This window comes from Prionailurus viverrinus, chromosome D2, assembly GCF_022837055.1.
Source record: "Prionailurus viverrinus isolate Anna chromosome D2, UM_Priviv_1.0, whole genome shotgun sequence".
NCBI classification, from domain to species: Eukaryota; Metazoa; Chordata; class Mammalia; order Carnivora; family Felidae; genus Prionailurus; species Prionailurus viverrinus.
In genome coordinates, this window is record NC_062571.1 from 35,091,459 (window position 1) to 35,108,801 (window position 17,343).

The following is a 17,343-nucleotide window of genomic DNA, read 5'->3' on the forward strand; positions in this document are numbered from 1 at the left end:
TGCATGTAGTAGGACCATCTAATTCCTGTTTCCTGAATGAATCAATTCCAGGCATAAAGTCCTGGGGTGAGGTGGGAATAATCCTGTCCAACATAGGAAGATGCAGAATTTGTTAAGTGTAAATAAAACTATAACATGGATTTGAAATTCTATTAGTTTTTAATGCTTTGCAAATAAACAGAATAGACAAGTTTGGCAAAATGCATCTAGTATGAGTTAGCAAATACCAAAGTCAGACTTTAGATAAAGATACAAGGTAAATCAGGATACAAACTTGACAAGAATCTTGGAAAGCAGTAGGGTATAATGGTTAAGAGTAAAGACTCCAGAGCTAAACTCCTTGGTTCAAATCCCACTATTGATTGATACCTCTGAGGTATGTAAATTGGGGAAATTATTTAATCTCTATTTTTCACGGTCCTCCTCTGTAAAATAAAGCTAATCATAATACTACCTGACTCATCATGTGTTATTGTGAGGATTAATGAATTCATAAAAATGTTTAGAACTATGCCTGTCATATAGTTAAGAGCTCAATGAGTGTTAGATATATTAAGATATTTTCCATAATTTTTAAGTCATATTTTAAAATGTTAGTCTAATGAAAAGGCAGTGTTGATTCTTTTTTTTTAATGTCTAAGCATAACTTCTAACTTTCGCTTAACAAGGCAAAGTGCCAGTGAAAGCTTTCAGTAGAATTCCATATGTTGTGGAATATACAGTTTTACCAACTGTGGGGAAAATATCACTCACAGTTTAGGTGCCTGAGCTTTGATTGCCATTTCCTCATGATTGAATCAAACATCTAAATTTTTGATTGATAACTCCTTTGGAGCAATAGTGAAGGGAAAAGTAAAGTACCCCCCCCCTCTATATTTGTCCCCCCAATTTAGAATCAAGAAATGGAGCTTAGGATTTGGGATTTTATCCCAAGCATTCATTGTCCCATTTTCTTAAAAAGAAAAAAGATGAAGGGATAGTCAGGCCACTCACTAAAATAAGTAAGATAGGATCAGCCTTCCAGGTAGAGTTGAGAAGTATAATGCATTTGTAAAATAGAATTCATTTTATTCTGGAACAGCCAAATTAATGTAACAAATATATAATGACTACATACTATGGTAGGTACTGGGTGGGCTTAGTATCTCTTATCTGAAAGGAGGGCTAGAATCTCTTTCAGATGTCCTATCAACATGGGGGTAATAGAGTCAAAGAATATGATGGCCACGCTACTAGTTTAGAAGGTATACTGTTATTTCTAGTCTTATGGTGGTTTTCTGGAAATTTTTTTAACATGTATATTTAATGTCAATGTCTTAAATTAGATAGCATTTTTACTATCTTCCTGAGTAATATAAAGATTGTAAAATACTTCTAGTTCCATGATCCCTTTACTTATGGTTGTGCAAAATTTTGTTTGTCTTGTTTTTTCACCCCATAAGTTAGATAGTATTGTTGTCTTATACTGTTGCTTTTTTCCCCATTTACCCACATTTACTATTTTTTTGAGATGTAAGAGAAGTGATGAACAAACAGACCTTCCTTCTAGGTATATTTCTCTACTTCCTGAAGTACACCCTACACTAGTATCTTTTTTTTTAATGTTTATTTTTATCTTTGACAGAGAGAGAGAGAGAAAAAACACACACGCGGGGAAGAGGCAGAGAGCGAGAGGGAGAGCCACAATCTGAAGCAGGCTCCAGACTCTGAGCTGTCAGCACAGAGCCCAACGTAGGGCTCAGACTCACAAACTGAAATCATGACTTGAGCTGAAGTCAGACGCTCAACCAGCTGAGCTACCCAGGGGCCCCTATGCTAGTATTATCTTTAATGGGGTCTTTGGGCAGTATACATTCTAAGTTTTTATTTGGCTGAAAATGTCTTTCTTTTGTCTTCTTTTTTGAAAGATAATTTCATTAGATATGCTAATCAGGGCTGATAGTAATTTTTTCCCAGCACTTTGAAAATATTATTCCAGTGTTTCTGTATTCACATCAGCCAATTGTCGTTTTGCTGCAGGTTACAACTTTTCTCCCAGGGGTTTTTAAGACCTTAATTATCTTTCTTGAGATTTTTTTTTGGGCTCCCTGATTTTTGAGGATTGATTTCCTTTATCAATCCTAGATAATTCTTAGCCATTATCTTTTTGAATTTTTACCTCTTTCCTCATTTTATTCTCTCCCTTGGGAACTCTAATTAGAAAAATGTTGTACTTTATCACTCTATCCTTCATATTTCTTAGTAGTTTGTGTTTTACCTTTAGTTAATTTCTTCAGTTCTTCCAGTTTGCTAATTCTCATGCAGCTGTGTCTGTCATTTCGTTCATCTACTGAGTTTTTAATTTAAATGACAGTATTTTTTACTTCTAGAATTCTGTTTGTATCTTTTTCAAAATCTGCCTGTCAGTTTTAATAGTCTCTTGTTCTTTCATCAGACCTTTTAAAAAAGATTATATTCTCTCTCTCTCCCTTTCTTTCTTTCTTTCTTTTTTTTTTTTTGGTTTGATAAAAAACATCTTGGAGTGTAGAACTGTAAGAGCTTAATACCAGGATGAGAATAGAAAGGTACTTTTGAAATCTGAAGGAATTCTAGGATAATATTACTGTCATGAGACTGTGGAAGTCTCTGATTCTTTTCTTTCTTTCTTTAAAAAAAATTTTTTTTTTTTAATTATTGCAGGAAGATACATGTAACATAAAAGCTACCATTGTAGAGGCCCCTGGGTGGCTCAGTTGAGCGTCTGACTCTTGATTTTGGTTCAGGTCATGATCCCAGGATTGTGGGATTGAGCTCTGTGAAGGGCTCTGTGCTGAGTGTGGAGCCTACTTGGGATTCTCTCTCTCTCCTTTTGTCCTTCTTACCCCACTTGCACTCTCGGTCTTCAAAAAATAAAAAATAAAAAAAATAATAAAAAGGTGTCATTTTAACTATTTTTAAGTGTACAATTCTGTGACAGTAAGTACATTCACATTGTTGTGTTACCATGATCACCTTCTACCTCTAGAACCTTTTCATTGCCCCCAGCTGAAACTCTGTACCCATTACACACAACTTCCCATTTCTTATTCCACTGAGTTCCTGACAGCTATAATTCTACTTTCTGTCTCTTTGAGTTTGACTTCTCTAGGCAACTCATATAAAGTAGAATCATATGGTATTTTTCCTTTGGTGACTGGCTTATTTTACTTAACATAATGTCTTCAAGGTTCATCTATGTATCTTATGTCAGAATTTCCTTCCTTTTTAAAGCTAATAATAATACTCCATTGCATGTATGTACTGCATTTTGTTTATTCATCTATTGATAGCCACTTAGGTACCTTCCTTTTGGCTCGTGTGAATAGTGCTGCTGTGTCATCACTCTTTTTATTGCCTTCTGAGGTCTGGACTTTGCATCTGAGGGGTAGAAGCTTCTGATGGATTCAGGTAGGACTGTGAACCCAGCCATGTTTGCCAGGGAGCAAACATGTAATCAAATCAGGCCAAAGGCCCTTTTGCAGAATATGGCAGGAAGACAGGAGGGGAAGTTCATTCCATCCCAGGGAGCCAGTATTTGAAGCACAAGCAAGTTTGTCAGCCAGAGAAAAATGGAAAAGCCTTCTGTGCAAATGCAAAGATACAAGAGTAAATGTGCAGTTAGGGAGTGGGGAAGCTTTAGTGATGAGACTACCAAGGTAGATTGTGCTAGTTTGGGAAGGGACTTATATGCCATATTAACCAATCAAAAAATCCTTCAATTTTTGAATAAGTAAAAATTCACCTGGTTTGAAATTTGAAAGGTTTGGGATTTAGTAAACAGTCTCTATCCCACCCTTGAACATCAGTCACAGTTTCAATAGGAAACCAATAGGGTTCCTCCTCATAGGAAACCAATGGACACAGGAAACCCAATGTCTTGGGTATGCTTCTAGAGATAGTTTATGCATATTCAGGCAATATGTGTTCGCCTTTTATATAAGTGGTGACCTATCATTACTGCCCTGGTCCTCGATTTTTTTTCCCTTGAAATACTTTGAGAACATTTCTTAATACATATTGAATCTTTTGACAGTTACATAGTAATCCATTGATGACTGTAACATAGTTTATGTAACTAGGCCCTTATGGAGGGACCTCAGGTTATTTGTGATCTTTTGCTATTTCAGACTGTGGCAATGAATGACACAGTTAAGTCATTTTATGCCTGTGCAAGTACATTTATAGGATAATTTCTAGAAGGGGACCATTCTAGGCACTGGATGTGAGGCAGTGGAAGGATTTTAAACTGAGGTATAACATGGACAGTTTTGGGTTTGGGTAGGATAACCCTGGTAGTGGTGAGGAACGTAGATTGGAGAGTGAGACACACATTGTTGGAGAGCCATCCATCCAAGAGACAGGGAAGGCTGCCTTCAAGCACTGGGGGAGTGCAGATAGAGAAAGACGGGGCAAATTCTAGAGAGTTCTTTATTACTTCATTTACATTTGGAGTCACAGTATTCTCAATTTCAGAAATGCACCAGTGAAACAAAGTGGTTTTAAAAATTACTAATTATTTTATTTATCCTTAGGGCAACACTATGTGGTTGTTACTCCTATTTTATAGATGAGGAAACTAAGGCTCATAGAGCCTGGGGCTAATAAGTGGCAGGGCCAGAACTTCAGTATTTTAATTATGCAAATGAGCTCACTTTGAAATGCAGGACCAAAAACCTAAAAGGTGTCAACAATGGCTATATTGAAGTTGTATGTTAAATAAGTCATACCATACATATCTTTTGATTTCATGTGGAAAAAAGAAAAATTAAATACAGTGGCTAGTAGCATGGATCTACCTATAGAGATCTTGGAAGGAAAGAGAAAAGAACAAGTTGAAGTGGGAGCTCTAAGGAAAGAGCTATACTTGGCCTTCAAGTCAGGTAGGCCTGTGGTTTTTAATCACTCCAGTAAGATGTTATGCAAAAACCAGTAGGGAGATATGTTTAGAATGATCCTGTTTTATATTATCCTATATGTGGAAGAGCATATACTAAAATGTGGTGGGATTTCAGGTTAAACTTTTTTTTTCTTACCATAATTCATGTTTTTCCCCTAAAAATGAAAATGTACCACTTTCAAAGTAAAAAAGATACATCCAGTATTTTCTCATATCTTTTTCTTATTATTGTTTGTGCTATTTTCAATGCTTGGAATCACCCTTCCAAGAGTTAAAATGGGCCCGATGTTGATCTCACTTTCTCCCTGAAGCTTCTTTCCAGGCGGCTCAGTTGAAATTAATCTTTCCATAAGGCTTGTCTATGTTTCTTACAAGATACTGTCATGAATTAGAGCTACTTGAGTATACGTGTTTGTACTCTGTCCTCCGACCTCACCCACCTTACAAGTTTGAGTTCTGGAAGGCTTGTAGTGCTCTCGTAGAGTGGGATTGCTTGCACTTGGTAGATACCGTAATGCTGAATCAGTTGTATTTGCAGCACTGCAGTTTTCTCTCTGTCAGAGGAAGAAGAAATAGAGATAAATTCCAAGTCACAGTCAGCAGAGTGATTTTAAAATTCTAAGCGCAATGATATTATCTGTGTACACCAGATGAATACTCTTTCCTAATTTGCGAAGGCTGCTGAAAAGTCCCTGGAGAAAAAGGAGCCATAAATAAATAAACATCATCTCTAAAACTGCCATATCTATTGCGTCTCTAACACCTAAACATGAATGCTACATTTTACCTACTATACCAGGAAACTATTATCTTTGAACTGGAAGCTCCAAATTGGCTGCTTGTTCTAGAGTTTCCAGAAACAGGCAAATTCCTCAGTCTCCTGTAGTCATATACTGATGGCACTGAGGAATGGGAATGCAGAATCCCCTTCTTCCCCCTTCTTGTCCAGAAATTGACCCCTTTTATTATGTTTGCCAGATAAACCTTTTTCTCTTCTTTTTTTTAAGTAGTGTTCTGTTGATCTTTCCTTCCATACCTTTTTTCTTCTCCTTCTTCAAAGCTACCAGTCTAGATTAGACTTTAATAATGTCCCTCCTTGGGGCGCCTGGGTGGCTCAGTCGGTTAAGTGTCCATCTTGGCTCTAGTCATGAACTCACCATTGGTGCGTTGAGCCCCGCATCGGGCTCTATGCTGGCAGCTTGGAGCATGGAGCCTGCTTTGGATTCTGTGTCTCCCTCTCTGCCCCTTCCCTGCTCACGCTCTGGCTCTCAAAAATGAATAAACATTAAAAAAACTAAGAAAAAAAGAATAATGTCCCTCCTTGATAGTTACCTATTAGCCTCTCACTCCTATCCATTACTGCCAATTTACTTATTAGTAAATCTAAGTACAGTTCTGATCTCAACACTTGTCTTGCTCAGAAGTCTGTACCTCCTCCTATTGTCTTTTAAATTAATCTAAACTCCTTATGTTAGCTCTTGAGGGCTATTACACTTCACGGCCCCCCCCCCTTTGTTTTTATTTCTCTGTGGCGTGGAGAAGTCAGCAAACTATATATAGCCTGTGGGCCAAAATTTATACTGCCCAGGAGCTGAAATAGTGTTTATATTTTTAAATGTTTGAAAAAAAATCAAAAGAAGATTCCATGGTGCATGAAGTTATATAAAATTGAAGTTTCAATATCCATAAATACAGCTTTCTTGGAACAGCCCTGCCCACTCATTAACATATTTTCTATGACTGCTTTCTGCTTACAACAGTGTTGAGAAGTTGTGACAGAGGCTATATGGTCCATAAAGCCTAAAATATTTACTATCTGGCCCTTTATAGAAAAAGTTTGCCAACCCCTGACCCAGAGTCTTAAGATTTATAAAGTTGGGAATAGACCTCAGAGATGTTCTAATCCAACTCTCATTTTTTTTTTTTTTTAAGTAACCTGTATGCCCAATGTAGGGCTCAAACTCACAACCCCAAGATCAAGAGTCGCATGCTTCACTGACTGAGCCAGCCAGATGGCCCCAACTGTCTCATTTTAAAAATGAGAAAGTGGGGGCACCTGGGTGGCTCAGTTGGTTGAGGGTCCGACTCTTGATTCGGCTCAGGTCATGATCTCATAGTTTGTAGGATCAAGCCCTGGGCTATCAGCACACAGCCTGCTTGGGATCTCTCCTCTCTGCCCCTTCCCTGTTTGCACGTGCTCTCTCTCAAAAGAAAGAAACTTAAAAAATAAATAAAAATGAGAAAATGTATTCTCAGACATGATCAATAGAGTCTCTGAGGCAGGTACCTTTGACAGTGGAAAAGCCAAAATCAGAATCTACTGCTGTTCCTACCCCAGAGTAGGGCCCCTCCCTCAAAGCCTGCACTTAGACCCCATGAGACTGCTTGGCATTTCATGAACACATTCCAGTCCTTCTCAGTTCTGTTTCTTTGCATATGCTGTATTTCCTTCCATCTAAGATACCTTCTTCCCTCCAGAAATTATATCCATGCTTTAAGGCTTAGCTCAAATACTGAAGACTGTCTTAATCTCAACAGCTGGTTGTACTCTGTGTCCACCTACCCCCAGTAGTGCTAAGCTCTACTTCCCTGTTGGCCTATACACAGCAGGCATTTATGTAGTTCTGATCTTTTCCAAGCCTAACTAACTATAAACTGCCTAATTGCATCTTTGTATCACTTGCACATTGCCTTACAAATGGAATTCCTAGGACATAATTTAAAGAATAAATTAACTAAAAACATCAGGATACAAAAGATGCCTTCAACATCTCTAGTTTATGTCTTATTAAAAAAAGGGGGTGCCTGGGTGGCTCAATCGGTTAAGTGTCCAACTCTTGATTTGGCTCAGGTCATGAGCTCACCATTGTGAGATTGAGCCCGTGTCGGGTGGGCAGGCTCCACTCCCAGCGTCCTCAAGATTCTCTCTCACCCTTCCCCTCTGCTCCTCCCCCACTTGTGCTCGTACTCTCTCTCTCTCTCTCAAAAAAAAAAAAAAAAAGAAAGAAAGAAAGAAAAAAGAAAATACAACACCACTGAATAATATTTTTGATGGTATTAGCTATATAGAAGAATCTACCTCACAGTCGATGAAGTATGTATACCCTAGGGAGAACTTGGATTTTTTTTTTTTTTCCAAGGAGGATCATCTAATTATGTGATTATTATTTAAGACTTGAGTATATTTATTGATTACTAGGCTTATAGAAACTTCCCTGCTAAGGTAGGAATTCACACTCTAAATTCAAATTCAACAGTGATAATCTTATACATTCTCTATCTACAGGGATTCTCTGTTGTTATATCTTCCATGTAAATTCAATTCGGGAAGGTTTCCATTTATGAACCAAATACAGACTTGTGTTGTTCTGTAATGAGTCATTAGGAGTGAACTTGATATTTAGGGATGACTGAAGATAAAAGGATTGTAGTTTAGTGTATAGGTGCCTTGCCAGCATTGCCTTTTGATACTTTGCTTGAAACAACATCAACAATAAAAAAAGAAAAAAAAAAAAAACTAGATAGATGAATAGACCCTCATGATAATGTAATCCTCTCAGTTCTAATTCTCTTTCTTTTCCCCAACTGGGAATAAGTTATGTAAGATGGTAGAGCCAGAACTTAACTGATGGGTTTGGTTATCTGTGGCAGCTCTTCAACATCTAGGCTTGTGGTACTTTGTATTAGTAAGTAGGTGAAACAAAAGGAAATAATGTCCTTGTGAAAGTCTTCTAATTAAACCAAGGTTGTGTCTGATCTATTAATGTTACATGAAGAGCAGTGATGAAATATAATCGGCAAAAGGCACAAACACAAGTAGTATGGCTGGGGATGGTTGACAACAGCTTTTTTTCTGTCTGTACATCTCGGCCAGTTTGGTCTGGATGTGCTGCAGCTGTTCTCTTATTTCACTTTTCAGCAAGTTTAGCATTGAGTCTTGCTTAGCCCATATGTAGTCGCACTAAATATGTTTGTAGTCATTAAGAAGAAAAGGTAAAAACGTTAAAAACAAAAGCCTAAAGGTAAAACTTGGGGGTTTTATTTAGTTTAGGTACCATTAAACAAATCTTTTTTATGGGCATTTGAAGTGAGCAGCCTTAACCATTTGTCATATTAGTATTCCCAAACATTGGATTTCTGGTTCTGGCTGTTTATAAGAAATGTGTTTGTAGCTTGAGCTGAAATAGAGTAATTCTGCTTCTGGCCCTAATTTAATGGGTCAGAGTGTCTGTTACAGCCTGGAGCCAAATTTAATTACTAAACTGTAAAAGTGACTCTGAATGATCTCCAGTTAGCAAGCAGGATGGTTCCCAACATTAGTAAAGACACTCAAAGACATTTGTCTTTGGGTTAGTATTTCAAATTTTGACCACACCTGTAATTTAAAAAAAAAAAAAAGTAAAAGGCTACATTATTGGTCAATCCTGGTTCAATTTTAAAAGCTAATTGAGGCCAGATTGACTCAGCTGATCATTCCTAAGCAAGTAACAGTTATGGAGCTGAAGCAGCTTTATCCCTAGTGAGCCTGACCTGTCCTCGCTGTGGAAACCTTCCAGCTTCTGGGAAGGAAAATCAGAACAATTGGATATGAGTTGATTAGACTGCAGCCTGGTGGTTTATATATACCCATTGTGGGCTTGAAGTCTTTCTTATCCTTGCCGTCTGATAGCTTCATAGAATTATAGAATCATGTGATGTAACAGCAGGAAACATTCCATATCATTGAATCCTTTTCCCTCATTACACACACACATATACGCATGCACACACACCTACACACACATACACACACAAACACAGTAGAGTGGCTTATTTTATTTGTATTTTTTAAGATTTTGTTTTTAGGCAATCTCTACACCCAACATGGAGGTTCAAACTTACAACCCCTAAATCAAGAGTCACATTCTCTACTGACTGAGCCAGCCAGGCACCCCTGAGAGTGGTTTAGAATTAGAGCATGGGTGTGCTGAAGTCAACACCAGTATCTGAGTAATTTTAGGCAGATCGAGGAACCTATCTTTGCCTCTGTCATCTGTAAAATGAGATTGTAATGGTACCTACCTCATAGGTATATTGTTATAAAGATTTAATGAAGTAATAAAGAGCTCCTGATTTACAGCATGTGCACAGTTAAAAAAAAAAAACTTTTTTAAAGGAGAAAACAGAAGTCACAGATGAATACCACAATGGCAGAGGGAAAGAAAAAAGGACTAATGTTTATTTAGCACCTGTTATCTTCCAGGCCCTGGAAGATACAGATGTATTAGGTGATTTACATATGTATTACATTCTTTAGCCTTGAGAGAGATTTTATTTTTCCCATTTTACTGGGTAGAAGAGTGAGAAAGAGATTAAGTTACTTGCCCAAGGACACTGTATTAATAATAGCAGAGCGGGAGGAGAGATTCATTCCAAAGCCCCAGTTCTTTTCCACTACCCTGTTACCTTCCATGAGGTCCCCAGTTTTCCCCACATAAAAATGGGTTGCATTTCAAAAATTCATTTAAAAATTCATTTGAAGTTACTTTTCCATAAGGACAAAGTTACAAATGGTGGTTATAGACCCAGACTTATCTGCAAAAGCTGCATTGTTACTGAAATTATGCACATTTGTGAACTAAAACTGTCAGAAAAAAAATGCATTTGCAATTTTGGCTATTAAACAGAAAAAGTATATTTTAAGTTCTGTGGAATAATAGTTCTTTGAGAAAAGCAGATTGGTTAGAGAACAGTAAGAAGATGGAGACTGCTTTGATGCTGGTGGGGCCTTTGGGATACTTTAAGGGACTGAACATTTATAGCATGGAAACAGCCTATGTTTGATGACACTTTGATGATGTACAAAGCACATTTTTATTCATTATAATCATGTATGAGACACGTAGGATAGGTAGTAGAGTTGACCTAATTTTCCTTGGCAATAGTTAGCTTTTTTCCCCCATCATTTCATCCATGATTTTTGTTTTTTAAAGGAGCCCAGCTAGTCACTTTAATACTCAAAGGATTAGTTTATAGGTATATTGAAGAATGAATGAAAATAAAAGAATGAAGGTCTTTGATGTAGAAATGTTGGGGCTTGGAGCAAGCGGTCAAGAAAGAATTCTTGAGGCCTCTTTGGTGCAAAAAGGTGGTTTTATTAAAGCATGAAGACTGGACCCATGGTTAGAAAGGGCTGCACTGGGATTGTGAGAACAATTGATTACATACTTTCAAGTTGGGAGGGGTTAGGGATAGTATAAGTCTCTAAGGAATTTGGAAGCAAAGTTTCCAGGACCTTGAGGGGCTAGCTGTTGTTAGGATAGGTCATTTACTACTGTCTAGTAAAACCTTAGTCATAAGACCCTTCAGATGTATATCAGTGGGCCATATGCTTGGAGGATGATTGCTAACATATATCTTGGGGGGGGGGTAGAGATAAAGGAAGTTTCCAAAGGAATTTTTATATGTTAATGGAGACTTAACAGGACCCTGGAGGTTGGGATGTTAAGCCCTTAGCAAAGTATTAACATCCAGGCAGTTGAGTTCCTAGAGGAAGGTCACTCTGCCTGTTTCAAGGACTTGTCACTGGGCTCTAAGTTGTAAGGAAATTTAATTTTTTTCTGTTGCTTCTGTTCCCCATATCAGTCTTCCTGAGTTAATTGTGCTGAAATAGAAGGAATTAGAATGGAGTAAAGGGTATATGTGGGCAGATAAGAAAATGGTAGAATTAAATGTTAACTTTTTTTTTACTGTCTTTAATATTTTCTTATTTTAGTTGGCACTATTTTCTGAGCACATTATCAGTCATTGTGTGTCAGACCTGACCCCAGTGGAATTTGTTCTTTACTTGAAGCATCTGCTAAAGATTATATTCAGATCATGCAATGATCTTTTCCTCCCCACCAGTATTTATGAATATGCGATAGTTATTTAATTATAAGACTAGTGGGACTAGTACGGAGTTCCTGTTTAAGTAATCTTTTTAATAACTAAAAAAAATTAGAAAAACTAAAGCAAATTGAATGAAAAACCATCCTTTTATTTTCCTGTAATTATTGCTTGTTCTCCTCTTACTAAAGGCAGGACTAACGGGTGAGAATTGGGGGAACTTTATGTGATGTAGTATTTGCTTATGCATGTTTCAAAACAAAAGGGAAATCCCTTTAAGTAGGATTTGATATGCTGTAAACGAATGTAGGGATATTTGTCACTTAATGTCTTGCTTGCAAGTTAGGAAGTATACCTGAAAACACAGGAAATGGAGCCAAGATGCTTGGATTTACATTCATGTTCTGCAACTTCTTTAGAGAAATTACCTCCCTGACCCTCCTTTTTAAAGTGATGCATTTAGGTTAGATTGCCAAATTCTTTTTTACTCTGAAATTCTCCGTGAAATGGAAGGAGCATATTTTGTGTTTATTTGAGATGGCTGGGAGAAAGTGGGTGGTGGCGAGAAGTTCACTGTGCTGGAGACCTGCTTTGTTGTTAAATTAGTGGCCATCCAGAGCGCAAGTGTAAGTATTTGTGATGCGTACAGAAGAGTACTGAGTTGAGGGAGAGAATCTAGCATTTGCCAGTTGGAAGCCTGCCCACAGCATCTTCATAAATATGAATCTGGTGAGCAGGCTGCTCTGTTAACATTTATCTAACCTTAACTGATACAGTCAATCTTAAATTGGTTTAGAATAAAAGGCTGCTGCCGAGGCAGCTTAACACTAGTTATAAGGAAAGTATGTTGCATCAAATAAGCCTGCTTGATGTTAGAACTTGCCACTGACATGGTTCATCTACTATTTATCCCATGTGATTGTGTTATCATTGGTGCACATTTAAATTCAATTTTCGGCAGTTGGTCAAAATATGAACCTTTTAGGCACTGGTGGTTTCTCATTACTTTATGGATTATTACTTGCCAGGAATATTTTTTTAAAGTTTATTTATTTATTTTTAGAGAGAGAGTGTGCGGGCAGGGGAAGAATAGAGAAAGAGGGAGAGAGAGAGAATCCCAACCAGGCTCCACAATGTCAGCACAGAGCCTGATGCAGGGCTCCAACTCACAAATGGCGAGGTTGTGACCTGAGCCAAAATCTAGAGATGGATGCTTAACTGACTGAGCCACCCAGGCACCCCCTTAGCAAGAATATTGTTGACACTTTTCATTTTATTTTTAAATGTTTTATTTATTTTTGAGAGAGAGAGTGCAAGCGGGGGAGGGGAAGAGAGAGAGGGGGACAGAGGATCTGAAGCGGGCTCTGCACTGACAGCAGTTAGCCCAATGGGTGCTTGAACTCATGAACTGTGAGATCATGACCTGAGCTGCAGGTGGATGCTCAACTAACTGAGCCACCCAGGTACCCCTGTTGACACATTTTAGAAATTTAGTTTGTTTTTCTGATTATAGAGGTAATGCATAGTCATTTTTTAAAAATCTGGAAAGTACAGGAAAAGATTAAGAAGAAAAGAGAAATCACCTGAAATTCAACTTTCCATGCTGTTTCCTTCTAGTTATTTTTTTCTTTTTTTTTTGAGGTAGCTATGTGTTTGGGGGAGAGGGGGATATTTCCTTAGTGAAACAGCTGAGGCATAAGTAGAATTTCCCATGACACTCATGGTGTTGGGAATCTTGCCTTGTGTACTGTGCTAATTAAGAACTGAATGATTTTGTCTGGGGCACCTGGGTGGCTCAGTCAGTTGAGCATCCCGACTTTGGCTGTGGTCATAATCTCACAGTTTGTGAGTTCAAGCCCTCTCCTGTCAGTGCAGATCCCGCTTCAGACCCTCTGTCCCCCCGCCCCACCCCCCATCCCTCCCTCACCGATACTTTCTCTCAAAAATAAATAAATACTAAAAAAATATAAGAACTGAATGATTTTATTAAACCAGGTGGCACAAACTCAGATGCCTACACAACCAAATGTGTAAATGTGTGAATCAGACCAGTTAGAGGACACTGGGGAGTGGTAGGGACTGTGGTAAATTGAAAAATGTAGGACCTGATTGAAGAAGACTGCTACTATCTCCAGCTTATTGTTGCCATATGGAAACAGAGTCTTGTGTTACCAGATCTTCCTGATATCCAATAAAATCTGGAAATCTGTATTTCTTTTTAATGTGAAGTTTTCCGTTTTAAAAAAATACCGTGCCTGTCAAATAGGTCTGTAGATTACACCCGGTCCATACACTGCCGTTTTGTCATTCCTGACATAAATACTTCCCTTAGTCTTTCTCACAGCTCTCATAAGAAGAGCACTTTTATAACAAAATATTTAGAGGGGACTTGGATAAGGAATTTCTAAGAGTGGCTTCAGGAATTTTCACTCTGTGTAGACACTGAGAGGGTTGCCTAATGTGGGAATGATAAACCTAGATATCCACAGAGACCAGGAACTGACATAAATGAGTGAAATGGTCTGGATATTAAGATTATAGGGAATGGTACAGAGAGTATATTCCCTATATAGGATATTTGGGTTCTAGCAAATTGTTTCTTTGCTGAAATGCAGATCTGATGTGGCCAATCTTCTAGTATGTCAAGAGTTTCATAAATTTGTATCTTTATGAAATTTCTTGACTTAAAAACAATGTGGACGAAACATAAATTACCGTTGGTCCAAATCTGCACAAAGGCCACTAATTTGTAACTCGTGGCCTAGATGACTGTTTTCCTAAGTATATCCTACAAATCCCAATTCCATCATAGGTTGGTAGGTATTAAGAAATTGGAAAGTGGTGGATTAAATTAAATTAAACAGATTTCCTGACTGAAAGTTATCTTAGATCCTTAAATAAACTGTTTGTAAATTCCTAAGAAGATATAGGTCATAGGCCCCACAGTTACAGTTAATGTCTCTGTCTTCACTCACCATCTGTCTTGTCTCTGAGGAAGAGATGATTTCCTCCTGGTAAATGTTAGTGTCTCTACCTGTTCTCCACATTCTGTCCCTGCCTCTTTAGAGACCTTGCTTTATAATCAACGTCTTGTTTCCTGCCTCCTTTCCTTCAGCCTATCAACATGCTTGGTTTCTTTAAAGAAAATAATAACCATTTTCTTAGCATACACAGGAATTAACTTCAAATGGATTGTGGACCTAAAATGTAAGAGCTAAAACTGTAAAATTCTTAGAATAAAACATAGGAATAAATCCTCATGACCTTGGTTATGCAAAGCCTTCTTAGATACTATACTAAAAGCACAAGCCGCAAAAGAAAACAAATAGATAACTTGAATTTCATCAGAATTAAAAACTTTTGTGCTACAAAGGACACCATCAAAAAAGTGAAAACAAGTCACAGACTGGGAGAAAATATGTGGTATAACCATATAATGGAATATTATTTGAAAATAAAAAGCAATGAAATACCGCTATATGCTCCAACAGGAAAGAAGCCAGTCACTAAAGGTTGTATCCTGGGGCGTCTGGGTGGCTCAGTCAGTTAAGTGTCCGACTTCGGCTCAGGTCATGATCTCACGGTTCGTGGATTCGAGCCCTGCATCGGGCTCTGTGCTGACAGCTCAGAGCCTGGAGCCTGTTTCAGATTCTGTGTCTCCCTCTCTCTCTGCCCCTCCCCCACTTGTGCTCTGTCTCCCTCTGTCTCAAAAATAAATAAACATTAAAAATTTTTTTAAATGTTGTACACTGTATGATTCCATTTGTATCAAATATAGGCAAATCTGTAGAGACAGGAAGTAAATTACTGATTGCCTATGGCTGGATGGGGTGGAGAAGGTTTGGGGATAAATACAAGGAGTGACTGCAGATGGTTTCTGTATGGGATGATGATGATGTTCAGAAAATGATTATGGTGATGGTTGCACAACTCTCTGAATATACTGAAACCATTAACTATGGCAGTAGACACTATTGACTCTTCTTTCACATTCTTGGAACTCTGTATTTCTTTAGCTTTCATGGCATAGTTCTACTATTCCACACATCCTGTTTTCAGACATTTCCTTCTCAGCTCTTTTCACCAGCTTGCTTTTCTACCGGCTCTACTCTGTTTCTTCAGCCTAGGCATGTAAACTGAGGAACCATCTCTTCAGTTGCTTAGTGAGCAAGTGCTTATCTCCATCTCAACATCCCATAGGTAGTCATGATTTTCTTTCTCAGATCTGGTTTTCTCTTCCTATATTAGCTATACTACCAAGTCCATTTGAGTCAGGAGCCTGAGAGTCATTCCAGACTTCTCCCTTACCCTCCACGTGGAATGTCACATAGATGCACCTCTTAAATCTGCCTTCATATCCATATCCATACTGCTGCTGCTTTTAGTTTATCTTTAGTTTACTTTCACTAAGACTCTAAGCTCTGTGTGATTAGGGGCCACATGTGTTTTCTTCATTACTGTCTATAATACCTGGCACATGGTATGTTATATAAATATTTGATTGAATAAATGAACTAACAAATGAACTGATCATCCTAGTTTTTTTGTTTTGTTTTGTTTTATTTTGTTTTTTTTTTTTTTACCTTTGTTTTATTTTTGCTGCTGAATTTTTCTTACTGAAATGCAAACCTAATAATGTCTTTTGCTTAGGACCATTAAATAATTTCCCATCGGTTAGAGAATAAAGTCTAAGTCCACTGCACACAAGGCCCTCCCTGATGTGGTCCCTTTCTGCTTCTCCAATTTCCTATCTTCTTTATATCTCCTCCTTGTGGACCTGTGTTCCTTGAACTGGCCATACCTTCACATAGCTGCTCCACTGCTGGAAAGCTCTTTCTTCCCCAAATCCCATTACTCCTGGAGAAGAACTCTTATCAGCCTTTCTAGAGTTTCTTTTCCTCTGTGAAACCTCTTCTACATCACTGATGCAGAGCTGAAGCTTGGATGTGACTCCGTTAGAGCATGCATTACACTGTGTAACAATGATTAGTTTAAGGATTTGTCTTGTCTTTCTGTGAAGGGCAAGGACTGAATCCCACTTACTTTTATATTGCCATCACACACAATGTTGTGCACAGTGCCTACCACATAGGAAGTACTCAATGAGTGGTTGATTAAATGAGTGAGTTGGAAATCAGAGTAGGTTAGAGAGTCCTTGTTTTTCTGGATATATGGCTTTTTAAACACCTGACTCTAGTATATCATCTGTGAATAATGCAAAAGGTACAGTGAGGGGTGGGTGGATCATAAATCCATCACCACTGCAGGAAAATAAGCAAAAGTGTTGCTGATGGTGGGCATATACATTATTATTGTTTTATGACATAGACATGGTACTGGACACAGCTGCATATCAGAATGGCCCTTCAGTATAATGGATTGATCAGCCTAATAGCTATACTACAGAAACAGAGATTTGAGCCAAACTAAGTGCAGGCAGAATTGTGCACATTCCCTTGTCTGGTCACAATCAGTTGGTTTCCATCAGTTGGCTCCATGGCTGGCCTACTGTAACTTTAAGTGTACATTTGGCTTACATTTTCATTGTTTGCATTTTCTTG

At 38.0% G+C, this 17,343-nt stretch overlaps 1 protein-coding gene and 1 long non-coding RNA gene across 3 annotated transcripts in view; one reads left to right on the plus strand and one right to left on the minus strand.

Moving 5' to 3' along the window:
- Window positions 1-17,343, minus strand: part of LOC125147426 (uncharacterized) — a 76,110-nt gene that overhangs the window by 43,760 nt on the left and 15,007 nt on the right. Inside the window, exon 2 of the long non-coding RNA XR_007145186.1 lies at window positions 5,356-5,469. This is a non-coding gene — a long non-coding RNA (uncharacterized LOC125147426). The remainder of the gene's footprint in view (window positions 1-5,355; window positions 5,470-17,343) is intronic.
- VCL (vinculin) overlaps window positions 1-17,343 on the plus strand; it is a 111,178-nt gene that overhangs the window by 10,293 nt on the left and 83,542 nt on the right. The window lies entirely within an intron of this gene.